Genomic DNA, 16104 nt, shown 5'->3' with positions numbered 1-16104 from the left:
CCAGGCTGGGATCCCCCAAAGCACAGAGAATCTGTCCTGGGAACCCACCCGTCCATCCAGTAACCCACTCCCCAATTACTTAACTGCTTCTTACATACCCACTAACCTACTCTCCATTCACTTAACTATTCCCACCATTCACTATTCCAGTTTGTGAGTTGTTGGGGTTAGTATTGGGGGCAGAGTCCCCCTATCTAGTGCTTAACCTGGTGGGGGGGTTTCAAGACCAGAAATTTAACTTGTGGGTCAGATGTGGATTAGAGTTCATTCACATTTCTAGGGCTAATATTAGTGCCGTGTCAGCACGGCCCCTGAATCTGGGGCTCCTGGGTGCAATATTCACCTTTCGTGCCCAATAAACCAGGATCCCTGCACCCAACTGACACGGTGACAGAATTTGTTACCGTCCCCGTGGATAACCACAGGAAACCATCCTCATTCTTTAAGGAGAGAAGGAAGAATCAGAGTATGAATGGGCACAGCTACTCAGTGGCATAGCAAGGGTGAGAGGCACCCAGGGTGGTGGCGCACCCTCCATGCTCTCTTCTTCCCCCCCCCCGCCTCCATACGCTCCTTCCCTGCCCTCTCCTGCCGCCCGCGCACCCGCTTCCCTTGCCCCATTCCTCTGTAACGTTCCTGGCATGAGCAGCAATTGCCAAGCTGCTGTCACGCCAGTGTCAGCTCTTCCTCTAAAGTCACTTCCTAGGCGCTGGTCCAGAAAGTGACATCAGAGGAAGAGCCAACACTGGCGTGATACAGGTCCAGAATTGCTGTTCGCGCCAGGAACGTTACAGAGGTACGAGGGAAGGGAAGCAGTGGGAATAGGGCGGGGAAGGAGCGGGTGGGGGAGGGTGAGAGGAAGACGGATGCCTGTGCCCTCACCAATATGGTGCCTGGAGCAGACCGCTCCTCCCTTTCTACACCACTGCAGCCACTACCAGTCAAGCCTTGCATTGAAGAATGCTGGTGTAGAAGGACTGAGGTTGAGATAGACACTAAAGAATGACAGTCTCTGGCATCCAGATATTGTGATGTCATAATGCCTCATTCCACCAATGCCTAAGAGCCAGCCTCATCAGTGATGTCACAATGGTTTCATTATCCTGTACTTGGCTCACATAAGAATCAGAGTATGGATGGGCACAGCCACTGACCCTCAAGCCTTGCATTGAAGAATGCTGGTGTAGACGGACTGAGGTTGAGATAGACACTAGCCCCCTCGTCTAATAAACTGCGTAAGCAGTTTGTAATGCAGAGAGCCATGCTGAATGGCCTGTGCTGCTCCCGATGCTCATAGGAACTCTATGAGTGTCAGGAGCAGCGCGGGCCATTCAGTGTGGCTCACCGTGCTAAAAATTGCTATCGCAGTTTCGTAGAAGAGGGGGTAAAGAATGACATGGCGGTTATCGATGGGGAGGGGGACGGTGGCAAATTCTGCCACCGTGTCATTCTGTAAGTTAATCTCTGGTACAGCATCACAACTAACATCAGAACCTGATTTAGCACCACCTCTGACCCAGGAGTCACATTTCAGATGTAGAAAAAAAACACGAATTAAGCCGTCTAAGCTTTACCTCACCTCCCTTACATTAAGGAGTAACAGCTAATCCCTTCATTTAAATGATATTTACATGGAAATGCACATTATTACATTGGCCTGAAAGTTAAGACTCCAAATTCTGTTGCATATAATTTATTGTAATCCTCGGCTGGCAGAAGGCCGATGAGAATTCATTGAAGCTGTAGCAGATAGGATAATGAATACAGGAAAATGTGGGTGAAATCAGAAATGAGGTAGAAATACAGAAAGCATCCCACTCGCCTGGCCAGAGGGAACTCTGTAAGGGCTATGGCAGTGAACAAAATCACATTTAAATTAAAAATTCTGGATTCCAGTGGTAGATTATATTTGGGAAATAGTCATTCAGCTGAGCAATAATCAGCACCGACTACATATACAGGGAAAGACTATAGTCCTTCTAAAGAAATGAGCCCCCCCTCCCTTTCAAGTTACAGCTTGACCTTCCAGCGCACACTGTCAGCATACAGTGTCCATGTGAGTTATGCTACAGGGGCTTTGACCCTCTCTAGATCTGCAAGTAAGAAATTCTACTCAGCCTGAAAGATTAAACTGCCATCTACTGTAAAACATTCTTGGAAAGAAATCACAGCGGCAGACAAGATAAATGAGCCACGAATAAAAAAAATGTGCCGGCTCAATAAGAAAAACAAGATAATTAGTGTGGGGGTGCTCAAAAAGAAATATCTAATTTGTACACAGAAAAAAAAAAAAAAAAGAATTCAATGGCCCATCTTGTTGGCATCTCAGCCTCATTAGCTCAGGGACCAGGATTCTCTTGTGAACACCCTTAAAAGTAATTCTTCACAGAAATGAGTGCTTTCTTTTCTCCATCATGAGAAACTAACTGGAACTATCATTAAAAAATTTACTCTGCAGTGAAGGACTGGTTGACTCTATCATTCCTGCACGAGTGACTTTCTGGTGATCCACAGAGGTCATAGGCTGGGCCCGAAACTTGGTGAGTGGATTGGTTCTGGTGTTAAGAAAATTGAACTCGAGTCCCAACCCATTTCTTCAAAGCAATATAAGCCCCTAGCTCAGGATACTGAACATTGTGGGGATCAATAATTGCATGGCAAAGATTAGAATTATTTTTTTTTTTGTCTGGTTGGTTTGGGGGGGAATTTTCTCCATTCCATTTCATCCCCTGACTGCTGTACAGAAAACAAAGGATCCTCTTACAGACAAAAGGGCAGGAGACGTCTCCTCCAAGAGTGAATATCAGCACTATCCTTAAATAACTATAGGCTACTTCTCTATATGGTAGCAACCTGACCCAGGTCAAGTTTAACAGGCTGTTCCACTTCTGGTTTTACCCTGTTGAATTTATGGACTCTTAAATCCCTGCCTTTCCTAGAGAAGCAGGGACTGCAATAGAGGCAAACCAGAGCTGGATCAGCTTCCACATCACACCTACATTATTACAGGAGACAGAGAATGCTGATTCTCATTCTTAACCAAGGCCTACAGTTCCAGAAGAACATTTTAGACTAGTCCTGGTTTTCTCCTTACCTCCCCAATACAGTGTGATACATGTACTCCCTGATTCTACTCCTCGAAATCAGCATTACTGAAGGCCGCCAGAATCTAGGATTGGACTAAAATATCCTTACTGGAATTGGGTGATTTGGCAGCTGTGAAATTGATTTCATGTCTCTATATCTGAATAAAGTTATGCTGTAAAAGCTGGAACCTACGTTAATCAAAGAGAGCAAAGCTCAGGAGTGTCTGATACATCTTATCCAGAGTCTGACAGTCCAGCAAAGGCACTCAAGTGGCCCAGGAATGCGGAACACAAGCCTGGAATCTGTTTTCGGCGTTTGGTATCTCATGCAAGAGGCAAGCACTGAAGCAGCTAGGCCCCTTCAGCTCACAGCCGCAAAGCCCAAAATGAGATGCTGTGGCATGCAGTATGCACTCAGTACTCAATGCTGGAAAGAGACAGGCGCATCCTGCCAGAAACCTCGTTCGGCTCCTCGTCATAACACAGACGACTCCTAGTTTGGACATGTATAAGAAACCCAATCCAGTTGCAGGCAATTCAGAAGACACAACCAAGGCTTTAACCAGATCAGTGGGAAACTTCTGGTATGATGAAATGTTTTGTGTTCATTTAAAGATTACTGTATCTATGACTAGTCAACAGGGAAATATGACAAGAGACTGGTGTCATCTATGGACTAACCAATTTAGGGGGTCCTTTTACTAAGCTGTGGTAAAAAGTGGCTTTATTTGGGGTTTTCCCGCATGCCAAGATTATTTTTACTGCAATTGTAACATGGCCAGTTTTCTATTTTGTTTTTTGTATTAATAGCAATGTGTTAATGTTGTGACGACAGGGAACAGATCAGCCAGAGGAGGATGTGAAAAAAAAATTAGTCTGTAGAAAGCATACAACACACAAAAACCCCCAACAAAGGCTCTGTTTCGCCCACACAAGGGCTGCGTCAGGGGTTCAAAGGAGGTATATAAAAGTATTGCTTGCTGTGAAATGCTAAGGTATACAACAGGAGAACCAACTACACAAGTTCAAAGTCACAAAACAAGAAGTGGAGATGTCCAAATCACGACTGGTAGACTAAACTTATTTTTGTTGCGGTTAGTGTCACCCCCTTTCTACAAACCAGGGGACCCGACACGGTCCGTGTTTCGGTTAACATGCCTTCATCAGGGGTCCTAATAGATAAAAGATGAAAATAGCCAAAGGGCTGAAACATATGCATATTAAATAATAAATAATGATAAAGGTGAACAAATTAAGTAGATGGACAAAATCAACAGGAATGTGTGAAAAAGTAGACATAAGCCATAATTAATGTTATATGATGATAAGTAATTTGTATATGTGTGAATATGCAAAATTCTTCATGAATTATTTTATAGTGATAATGGTGTGCTGTTCCAAAGGGAAAGTGAATGAGGAAAGATGATGCGAAAATACACCTTAGTGGCAGAACAAATCAGGGTGAATTAAGATAGAGTTAATGGAGCTTGGTCACGTACCCTAATTTGGAAGGTATCGAATTAAACCACAACTTAAATAAACTGTAAATAAGACATAACATAGTTAATGTGTGAAATAATGTAAAATCTGAGTAATGCATATGAGATCAATATGACAGAGCTAAATGAATAGTAGCAATCATGTAAAACAGAGGATTATTTATTCTATAAAAGATATATATTAAAAACATATCAGAATAGAACATATATGAGACAACACATAGGGACAGCAAATTGTAAAGGTATTGTCAAATTTTTACTTTTTAGGTATATAACTAGCAGACAAAAAAATCGCTATACTGTGAACTGTCGCTGCATACAAAAAGTTAGTCAAACGAGCCTCAGACATGCTGACGGAATATACAATTTCAAGTCAGGTACTTTTAGCCAATAAGGCAACATTGGCTTAATCATTGGCTTAATCATTGGCTCCTCTTATATGTCAGGTGGGAAGTTCAGTAAAAAAAACTCAGACAAAGTCCGAGAAAAACCTGGACTGGCCTGGCCTGGAGGAACCACTACTACTGCTATTTTTACTCTCAGCTAAGTACACTTGGCTTTTTTTGTGGTTTTTGTTTTTTATGTTATGTGCATTTTTTTGTTTAACTTTGTGGCACACTGCTGTGCGACTGTACACTATTAATTAGATTTATTGCTCTACAGTCAGGTGTGGTTCAGGTTTTTCTCAGATTCTGTCTCAGTTTTTTACTGAACTTCCCACCCGACATGCAAGAGGAACCGATGATTAAGGACGTTGCCTTATTGGCTAAAAGTACCTGACTTGAAATTATAGATTCAGTCAGTGCGTCTGAGGCTCGTTTGACTAAGGGCTCCTTTTATCAAGCCGCGCTAGCATGGTTAATGCAAATGACTTTTCATCACGCGTTAACCCCCGCACTGGCCTGAAAACTACCGCCTGCTCTAGGGAGGCGTTAGCGGCTAGCGCAGCCGGCGGTTTAGCACGCGGCTTGATAAAAGGAGCCCTAACTTTTTGTATGCAGTGACAGTTCACAGGGTAGTAGGTTTTTTTGTCTGCTAGTTATACAACATATAGGGAACCAGAATAATAGCACAAATCCTTAAATCACCTCAAAACGGATGGTTTGAGTAGGCATGACTGATAAGACGTCCTGCTTTAGGAGTCTATAAATATAACATATACAAAGCCATGAGTAAAAAAATACATAAACATTAATAATCGAGCATTTCATAAAGCAATATATAAAGTGACACCCTCGCCCAAATACTGCTAGAATCTCGTTGGTGACAGTGGCATAGTAAGGGGGAGGCGGGGCAGGCGCAATCTTGGTAAGGGCCCAGGCTCCCGTCTTCCCCTCCGCCCCCCTGCTCCTTCCCTATCCCCCACTGCTCACGTGTGCACCACTTCCCTCCCCCCCCTTACCTGTGTAACTTTCCTAGCACGAGCATCAACACCAACCTGCAGTCGCGCCAGCGTCGGCTCTTCCTCTGATGTCACTTCCTGGACCCGCACCTTGGAAGTGACGTCGGAGGAAGAGCCGACACTAGCACGACAGCAGCTTTGGGGGTTGCTGCTTGCACCAGGAATAGTACAGAGGCACAGGGAAGGGAAGCGGCACGCAAGGCAGGAGGGGGTGGGGGAGGAGCATGTGGAGAGGAGGGGGGAGGGGCGCCCTCGCGACGCCACCGCTTGGTGATGCTGTTTTTATATACCACTTGCTTTCCCTTGAGCCCCTGACACAGCCCCCTGCCTGGGCGAAATACAGCATGTGTCGGGTCTTTTGTGTGTTGTGTGTCATCCACAAAATAAAGGGTTTTTTTTTGCACATCCTTGTCTGGGTGATCTGCTCCCTGTTGCTATTACTTTGGATCTTGCAGAACGCCTGCCCTGTTGCTTTTTGGGGGACATGCATTAATGTTGCCATTAGTGTGTGGCCTTTAAAAAAATGAACGTGTGAACGCTCATCCCCCCCCTCCATTATGTAGGCAGTAAAGGCTCAAATAGTTTGCCTATGCTAACCAGTAACCAGTTAGAATGTACTAATGTAGATGCAGTACTGGTTTAGTGTAGAAACACCTACTCTCTGCCCCTTAACACTCCCTCCAAAAAAAAAAAAAAATTAGCATGTGGTTGGCACGCACACATTTGGCAATTACTTCCGGGTGCCTGAGCATGTCCTGAGATACCCCATTTACGCACGGGCTAGCACCTATTGCAGCTTAGTGAAAGAGCCTCTATCTGAAGTATGAGCTTTTGGGGTCAAGAGTCCATTTCATTAGTTGCATCTTGTCCTTCAAAGCTCATGCCTCTATAAATCAATTAGCGCAGTGGTTCCTAAACCTGGTCCCGGAGAAACCTCCCCATCAGTCAAGATTTTGGATATCCACATAAGAACAAAAGAATAGTCATACTGGATCATCAGACCAAGGGTCCATATAGCCTAGTAGCCCATCTTCATGGTGGTCAATCCAAGTCATTAGTACCTATCAAAAGCTCAAATAGTAGCAACATTCCAGGGCTTACCCCATGACTGTCTGAATAACAACAGATTATGAACTTTTCCTCCAGGAAATTGTCGAAACCTTTCTTAAAACCAGCTACGTTAAACGCTTTCACCACAACCTCTGGCAACGCGTTCCAGAGCTTAACTATTTTCTGAGTGAAAAAATATTTCTTCCTATTGGTTTAAAAAAGTAACTTCATCGAGTATCCCCCTAGTCTTTGTGATGAATATTCACGAGAGAAATTTGCATGCACTGCCTCCACTGCATACAAATCTCTCTTATGAATATTTATTGTGGATACCTTCAAAACCTGACTGGCTGGGGTGCCACGTTTGGGAACCACTGGGCTAGTGTATTAAGAGCCACCAGCCTCTTTGTTTTGGTTTTTTATTTGTTTGATGCTACAGACTAAAAGGGCTATTATCACTTTGAAACTTTTGGTCAACCCACTGCTTTGCTAGGTTTGTAATTATGTTGTTTTGGGATATAAGGACTACAGATCCTAGCATGCTATAAGAAAAAGGTCACAAAACACACGGAAGAATCTGGTGGGCCCTTTTCTGCATGGCATGTACCAGTTTTCAAAGACTGAAGTTCAGTTTCCCCAGCAGCAGGGCCAGTTTAACCATTAGGCAAACTAGGCAGTCACCTAGCGCATAGGGTTACCATATGGCTGCAGGAAAAAGAGGATGGATTGAGACATCTGGGTTTTACTTCTAGTGAAAGCAATGGAAGTAAGGAGGACAGATTGAAACATCTGGGCTATATTTCCATTGAAAGCAATGGAAGTAAAACTCAGATGTCTCAATCCATCCTCCTTTTTCTGGAGCCATATGGTAACCCTACTAGTGCAGCAGCTTCTTGGAAGTGCAAAGCAGCAGCTGTAATTAATGCAAGTTGATGAATCCCAATAGCCATACAAACCCCAAGAACCATCAGTGTGTATTTTCACCCACAGAGAGAGTTGGCAATTTACAAACCACAGGAAAAAAAAACAAAAAAAAACAAGGAAAATCTCCATAGAATTGCAAGGAAAAGCAAAGAGCAGAGGTGACCAGAAACAGGCGAACTCATGAGTTCGAATGTGAAGTTTTTATTTATGAGTGACCCAACACAGCCATGTTTCGGCCCAAAGATGGCTGAGTATTCAAGTTCTGTGCTAGAGCAGCCATCTTTGGAGCACAGCACTGTTCAAAGTACTGAAACATTTCCAACATTTCTACTGACATTTTAGTATTGTGAATATACAGGCAACAACCCCTGACGCGGGCATTGTGCCGAAACACGGCCATGTCGGGTCAGTCATTAATAAAATCTTCAACCTCGGACTCTGTTTTTGGCCACCTCTACTGTTTGGTTTCCCAGTTTACAAACAGCCCATTTACCTAGATATAAATGACTTTCGGAAAATTCCCTCATTATGTAGGTAATGATTGTTTAATTTTAAAAATGTTATGTTTAATAATACATTTTCCGAGAGCCGCTCCTTATGAATCTGGACATTCACGTGACCATTCAGTGTCCCAGTTATCATAGCTAGACTATGAGCCCGCCAGGACAGATAGGGGGGGGGAACAGAGTACCTCATAAACCCCCTCCTTTTACAAAACCGCAAAAGTGGTATGTAGCGCAGGCTGGTGCTCCTGACGCTCACAGGAATTCTATGAGTGGCAGGAGCAGCGCAGAGCATTCAGCGCACCGGCCTGCACTAAAAACTGCTTTTGTGGTTTTGTAAAATGGGGGGGGGGGGGATTATCTGGTTATAAACCTCATAGATGCCACATAGTGGATATGTTGCAGTATATCAAGAATTGTAGTAATAATAATCAAAATCTCAGGGGGAGCCCTTAAATCTAATGGGGGGGGGCAATAACAAAGCTGAAGGTACACAGCCTGTGGTCTGCCAAGTCCTGGGGTTCATGAGAGGAGGAAAGTGTGACATAGTGGTTAGAGCTACAGCCTCAGCACCCTGAGGTTGTGGGTTCAAACCCCATGCTACTTAATCCTCCACTGCCCTAGGTACATTAGATAGATTGTGAGTCTGCTGGGAAAATGCTTGAAGCACCTGTATGTAAACCACTGAGTGTGTTTGTAAAACTACAAAAAGGCGGTACGTAAGTCCCAATCCCTTTACCATTCTTCTGTAATCCATGTGAGCAGAATACATAGGCTGCTGTATGTAGTGCATTGAGCAGAATCAGCCATAGCCATAGCAGCACCAGTACTGTGGAGGTGGCTAAGCAGAGCAGAAGCAGAAACCATCATGGGCGAGTGACCAGCAGCGAGGATGTGATCAACACCAGCCCCGCATAGCCTGGGAACAGCAATGTAGCATCTGCAGAAGAGGAAGATATACTAATTTCCAAGTACCTATCTTATTTATTTAGTTTTTATTTATGGTATCTTTAATGCATCATTTTTGTAAACCGCTTAGAAACCTCACGGTTATTAGCGGTATATAAGAATTAAATTAAATTAAAAAATTAATAGGGAAGACCAGCTAGAGGGAGACTGATGAGCTGGGGTTGGCTGAAAGAGAGAAATAGAAACTGGTGGGAAGAACAAGAGAGAGAAAGACTGGTGTAGGGGTGTGGTTGGGAGGTGTGGAAGGAGAAAGAGGGACTGGTGGAGACAGGAAGTGCAACAGGTGTAGCAGAGAGGACCAGAAAAAAGTGGTGGGAATGAACTGGGGTCCCTGAACTTCATGGAGGTTAAGAAAGGTCTGTGCAACCAAAACGATCGGCAACCTGTGACTTAGAATTCTTAACCCTTTATTTGGAATTGTTGCTCAGAAGCAACATGTGTTTTCTATGGCTCTTTTGGGAGATCATTCAACCATAAATATCCCCAAATAAAGCAACACCACTCAAGGCTCAGAAACTTCGTTGCTTTAAGCTTGAGCAAGGGGCAAGAGAGAAGAAGTCAGTGATCCTAAATGTTAGCGAAACATGTTGACCAAGACTCCCTGACAGCATGAAGTTGAATGCCCTGATTGTATAACCACAAAGCTAAGTGGATTAATTTAAAATTAATTCTTTTTTGATATGGATTTACACTAAAATATATAGGAAAGTTCTAGGAGGAGGGTGAACCGACAACGATTTAGCACGTAAAGCTTAAAGCAATGAAGTTTCTGAGCTTTGAGTGGTGTTATTGAGGTTCTATAGGCTTTATAAGCTTTATTTGGGAATATTTATGGTCGAATGATTGAAAATTGTATATCCCGATGCCTGTTACTTGGGGACTGTTGCTCCTGCTCAACATCAAGTTAAGTAGAGCAGCTGTTTCACCATCTGCCAATTAAAGGGTTAATATCCTTGCATCAGTCTTAACCACCAATGCCCCTCCAAAATATTACCTCCTCCCCTCCCCCATGTAGCCTGCTGCAAGATTCGAACTGCCCTCATAGCCAAGCTGCAGGCAGTTAATGGACAGCTCTACACAGCATGAGACTGAGGCATTGCCTCTGGGCAGGGAGAGAGTTGCATTTCCAAATCCTCTAACAATGGAGTCACAAGTCCCTAACCAGCTGAAGTTAAAACCAGAACAAGCTCAGCCTGCCCCTGAGGACCTGGAGCTTTCAGATGGCTACTGCCAGGCCCAGCAGCCAGCGAGGCTAACAATAAAGGGGGGGAGGGGGGCAGAATCCTTGTAACAGGGGTGACACATGCTCTGCACTGATGTAATGGGTCAGGATGAAGAGCTTTCCAAAAGAAACACATTTTACCTCCTTGGCACAGAATGTGCTGTGTATGATTGCTAATGCTTTAAAATGTCACTGCACAGCAGCCTTCTGTGAACCACCCTGCTGGCGAAGAGTAAAGAGTCATCAACAAATTCTATACCTTCATTTGCACCGCTTGCCCTTCGGCATTCAGAGGAGAGGAATGTAGCACTTGTCCTCTGTTGTGACGAATGTATCTCCAGCCAGTCGCTGCACACCTTTGCAAAGCTCTTTGTAATTGCAGAAGGCAAAGGGTATTTTAAAAGCATTCCTCCCCCCTGAAAAGTCTGTTGCGTACCAGTCCATTTCACTTCAAAAACCAGAAAAGCCTAAAGTGGAACATAAGAAAAGAAAACTGGTTGCTTGTCATTGCTGGGTCTTTCTCCCTCTCTACAGGGGACAGGCCCAGTTTTTATACCAATCTTGTGCATTGGAGGAGGGAGCCATAGGCATAATCTGGAACACGAGTTTAGCCTCATGAATCATTGCCCCCAACCCTTTTACAAAACCGTAGCATGGATTTTAGTGCCGGCCATGAGTGTTGGAGCTGTTACTGCAGCCGTGCTAAGGTTTTGTAAAAGTGGGGGATAAAAGAGGCAATTTTTAGCCCTTTATTTGGCATTGCTGCTCAGAATAGAGAATGACTCGGGGACAAATTTTTCCCCGTCCCCGTGAGTGCTTTTCCTGTCGCTGTGCCGTTCTTGCAAGCTCCGTGCTCATCTGCACAAGCCTCAAACACTTTAAAATCATAAGCGTTCGAGGCTTGTGCGATTAAGGCCGAGCTTAAAGGAACGGGACAGGGACAGCGACAAAACTCACGGGGACGGGACAGGGAAATTGAGTTCCTGTGGGGAGGGGGACAAATTTGTCCCTGTGTCATTCTCTAGCTCAGAAGCAATATGTGTTTCTATGGCTCTTATGGGAGATGTGCATCTCCAACTGCCTGTTCAACATCAAGTTAGGTAAAGCAGCCATTTCACCATCTGCCAATTAAAGGGTTAAACTCCCTCCCTCATTGCAAAGTCCACAGACCAAGCATCTAATTTAAAAACAGAAAGTACTTTTCCTATTTTTTTTTTTTTAAACTTCCATGGACAAAACTATTCAGGAGGCCACATCCACTTTTATTTTTTTGGGAGGGGGGAAGGGGAGTGGATTTCAGTGGACAATAGCACAAAGACATCTGTGGAAAAGATATGCCCCCTCCCCTATGGTTACCAGATTTTCCATAAAGAAAATCTTCACCCATGGCCCCGCCCCCAGCCCTGCCCAGTTCTACCTGGCCCCACCCCATTCCACCCGCCCCATTCCGCCCCATTGCACCGTTTCATTCCCAGCCCCGTCCCCTCAACCTGTTCGCTTGTCAGGATGCGCTGGTGTGACGCGATGACATCGCATGCCTGCGCATGATGTCACCGTGTTGCATCCGCACAGATGCCTTCCCGATTGAGACTTGTATACCACCTTTATGTAGTTTTACAACCACACTCAAAGTGGTTTACATACAGGCAGTGGAGTAGCAAGGGAGGTTGATGCCCCGGGCAGTAGCACTCAGCATTGCCACATACCCTCTCACTATCTGTTCTGATGGGCTCACAATCTATCTGATGTACCTGGGGCAATGGAGGATTAAGTGACTTGCCCAGGGTCACAGGGAGCAGCATAGGGTGCTGAGGCTGTAGCTCTAACCACTAGACCACTTTCTTCTTCAATACAATATTGGAATGGAGAAAAAGTGTAGAGCAATGAAGCCATTGTGACATCACTGATAAGGTTGTCTCTTAGGCATTGGTAGAATGAGGCATTATGACATCAAGGAAAGGGACTTGTATAGTGTAGTTATACAACCACATCCAAAGCAGTTTATATGCAGGTACTTCAAGTATTTTCCCTATCTGTCTGAGTGGGGTCACAATCTATCTACCTGGGCAAGTGGAGGATTAAGTGACTTGCCCAGGGTCACAGGGAGCAGCATGGGGTTTGAACCCACAACCTCAGGGTGCTAAGACCGTAGCTCTAACCACTGCATGCACACTCTCCGCTGACTGGGAGACTTCAGAAAACCTCCTTCATCAGGTATAAGGTTGGAGACAAGACTTAGGGGCCCTTTTACTAAGCTGTGCTAAAACGTGACCAGTGCTGTCCCCCAGTGCGAGGCTTTCCCACACACTGAGGCCACTTTAAGCATGGTGGTAAAATGGCCCTATTTTCTATTAGTGCGTGGCCACTTTGTGTGAGCCCTTACTGCAACCTATTTTCTGGTGTAAAGGCTCATGTGCTGACCACATGCTGGTCAGTTAGCGTGTGGTGATGTAGTACATTGCATGCCTAGTCTTCACCCCTCCCCCAACATGCCCCAGCGTTAAAAAATAAAATCTATTTTTTAGCATATGGGAAGCATGTGTAGATCCTGAAAGCATGTGTAGATCTTGAGTGCAATCCACACTAGTGGTTTCTCACCTGCAGTAAGATTACTGCAGCTTAGTAAAAGGACCCCTTAGAATTTAAAGTTAGGGTTCAGTTTATGGGATGGAGAGCGTAGGACTGCACTAGATTACAAAATATCCTTCCTTCACTCATCACTCAAATTCTTTACCTCTTGCCACTCCAAGAAGCTTTGAAATACCATTGGTTGGCTAAATACAAGCCTTTATTTTTTTCAATTAAGGTCAAAGCCATTTTATTCTTGATATACCTCAAAGTCATATAATAATATCTAAGTGATGTACAAAAATTATTCTACATAAAAGGGTGGGGTTTAAACATACAAAAAGGACAAAACCAAAGAAGATAAGACAAGGAAGCAAAACTGTAGAAAAAAAAAAATCAAGGACAGGTATTAGTCTTCAAGGGGTAAAAGGGATAATAGAGAAGAGCAAAACGGGAGGCAAAAGGCTAACATCTGAAGGACAGTTGGCGCAATTAAACACGCTTCTCAGTTCAATCAGGCCTCTAGGTCCTAAACATATTTTTTCAATCCACACAAAATGGCTTTAAGTCTTTTAGTTTTACTAAGAAGATCTGAGTTGAGCCATCGAAAGGCTGAGGTAGCCTAAGAAAGACCATCTTGTCTGTCTCACTTGTAAGAATATGGGCCAGCCACCAACCTGTTTGTATTAGGCTTCTCTAAGGGCTTATGTGACTGTCAAAATCCCAGGCCCACCCTATGCATTTCCCCTTTACAGATGTAACAAATAGTACAATCCTTCCTTTGCACAAAATGCTTCTTGTGGTATATCTGAGCAGGGAGGTCAGAGCATGAGGGGGTGGGGGTGGTCTGGGGTCACTGCTTTTGTATAGAGTTTTTGCAGAAAGTTGATGTTACCTTTAGTGATTTATGTTATAAAAATCCAATTTTATGTATTCACTTTGTTTTTAATTTATAAATAAACTGTTATTATCTTGCATCATATGATCCTGCATTGAACTGTAGGAGCCAAGCGTCATAAAAACCAGTTGATCTGATGGGTTTTATTTAAAGATGGATAGAATGAGGACCTGGCTTTTTACCAAAAGAAGCTGGATTTCACCAGTTTTCACTGCTTAACACTGGTTAGGCTGAGCCCAAGGATCGTCCCTCAATGTCTGAGCAAGCATCAGACTTTCAAATACAATTCCTTGCTCAGACTGATCAGCAGTAGCTTATTGATCTGCAGTGGCTTGTTGGTCTAGGGATATGATTCTTGCTTAGGGTACTGAGAGGTCCTAGGTTTAGGGTTGCCATATTTGTGAAGACAAAAAAGAGAGGACACATGGCCTCACCCCAGGCCTGTCCCTGCCCCCAGTTCCACCCATAGCCTTGCTCCTCTCCTAAGCAGTACTATTCGAAAGGGGTTGGAAGAGTTGCCGTACAGTGAGAGATTAGAGAAACTGGGCCTCTTCTCCCTTGGAAAGAGGAGACTGAGAGAGGACTTGATTGAAACATTCAAGATAATGAAGGAAATAGCCTTAGTAGATAAAGACAGGTTGTTCACCCTCTCCAAGGTAGAGAGAACGAGAGGGCACTCTCTAAAGTTAAAAGGGGATAGATTCCGTACAAACGTAAGGAAGTTCTTCTTCACCCAGAGAGTGGTGGAAAATTGGAACGATCTTCCGGAATCCGGAGTCTGTTGTAGGGAAAAATACCCTCCAGGGATTCAAGACAAAATTAGACAAGTTTCTGCTGAACCAGAGCAAGTAAGGCTAGTCTCAGTTAGGGTACTGGTCTTTGACCTAAGGGCTACCTCTTGAGTGGACTGCTGAGCACAATGGACCACTGGTCTGACCCAGCAGCAGCAATTCATATGTTCTTATGGTTGCCTGCTGTGTGCAGTCAGGGCCCTAGCAAGCTATAATTGCACCCTGTGCGTCATGCCCTCCATGGTGCCCCATCCTTTCTTGCCCTGCCCCCACCCTCTTCCCTATGATATATGATATGAGTTTTGTACTTTATTCAAAATTTTAAATACAATCCTTTTTTCTACTTTTCTAATCATGTTGGTCTCAGTCTCTGCTTTCCTCTGTCTTTTCTTAACTCTCGTACCAGGGTTTTGTGTTCATTTGTTATTTTTCTCTTGTTATATGTCTTCTTCATCTCCTCTACTACATCCATCTCTAACATTGTTTTTTTCCATCTCAATGTTCTTCAGTTTATTTTTCTGCCTCTCTTCATTCATTTTTACTCTATAGTCTTCAATTTCCCTCTTTTTACTATCTACCTACAGCTTTCTAACTCTTGTCTCTCACACCACACTTCTCATTTCCCTTCCTCTTATTCCTGTCTTTCACCGACTGTACCCTCTATCCTCTCTTACCTTCTCCTCTTTTCCACTTTTCAGCTACCTATCAAATTTCCATCTTTTCTCCCGTTCCCCATCTCATTCCTTCTTCAGCCCTCCATTCCCTTTCATCTTCGATGTACTTCCATTACCATATTTCAACCCTCTGTTATATCTATCCTCTCACACCTTTCCTTGCCACCCTCTCCTCCCCCTCAGGATTTTACCCTTCTCAGCATCTTCCTCCACCCTTACAGCCCAGCATCTCCTGCCCACCCTTGTAGCCTGACATCTCCCTCTCTCTTCCCTGCTGCACTCTCCCACTCTCTTCCCTCACTCCCATTTCCAGGCATCTCTCCATCACTCCATTCAGCTCCTGGATCCATCTCCCTCTCCCTCCTGCTCCCTTTACACCTCCTGTATATCTTTCTCTCCCTCTCATCTACTCCCATGTCCAACACCTCTCTCTCTCCCTTCCTTGTGCCCCATGTCAAATCTCTCTATTCCCATCCATACACCATTTCTCCTCTCCTCCCCTCCATTATGTACAATTT

Source organism: Geotrypetes seraphini, chromosome 6 (genome assembly GCF_902459505.1).
Source record: "Geotrypetes seraphini chromosome 6, aGeoSer1.1, whole genome shotgun sequence".
In the NCBI taxonomy this organism is placed as follows: domain Eukaryota; kingdom Metazoa; phylum Chordata; class Amphibia; order Gymnophiona; family Dermophiidae; genus Geotrypetes; species Geotrypetes seraphini.
Note: the sequence above shows the minus strand (reverse complement) of the source record.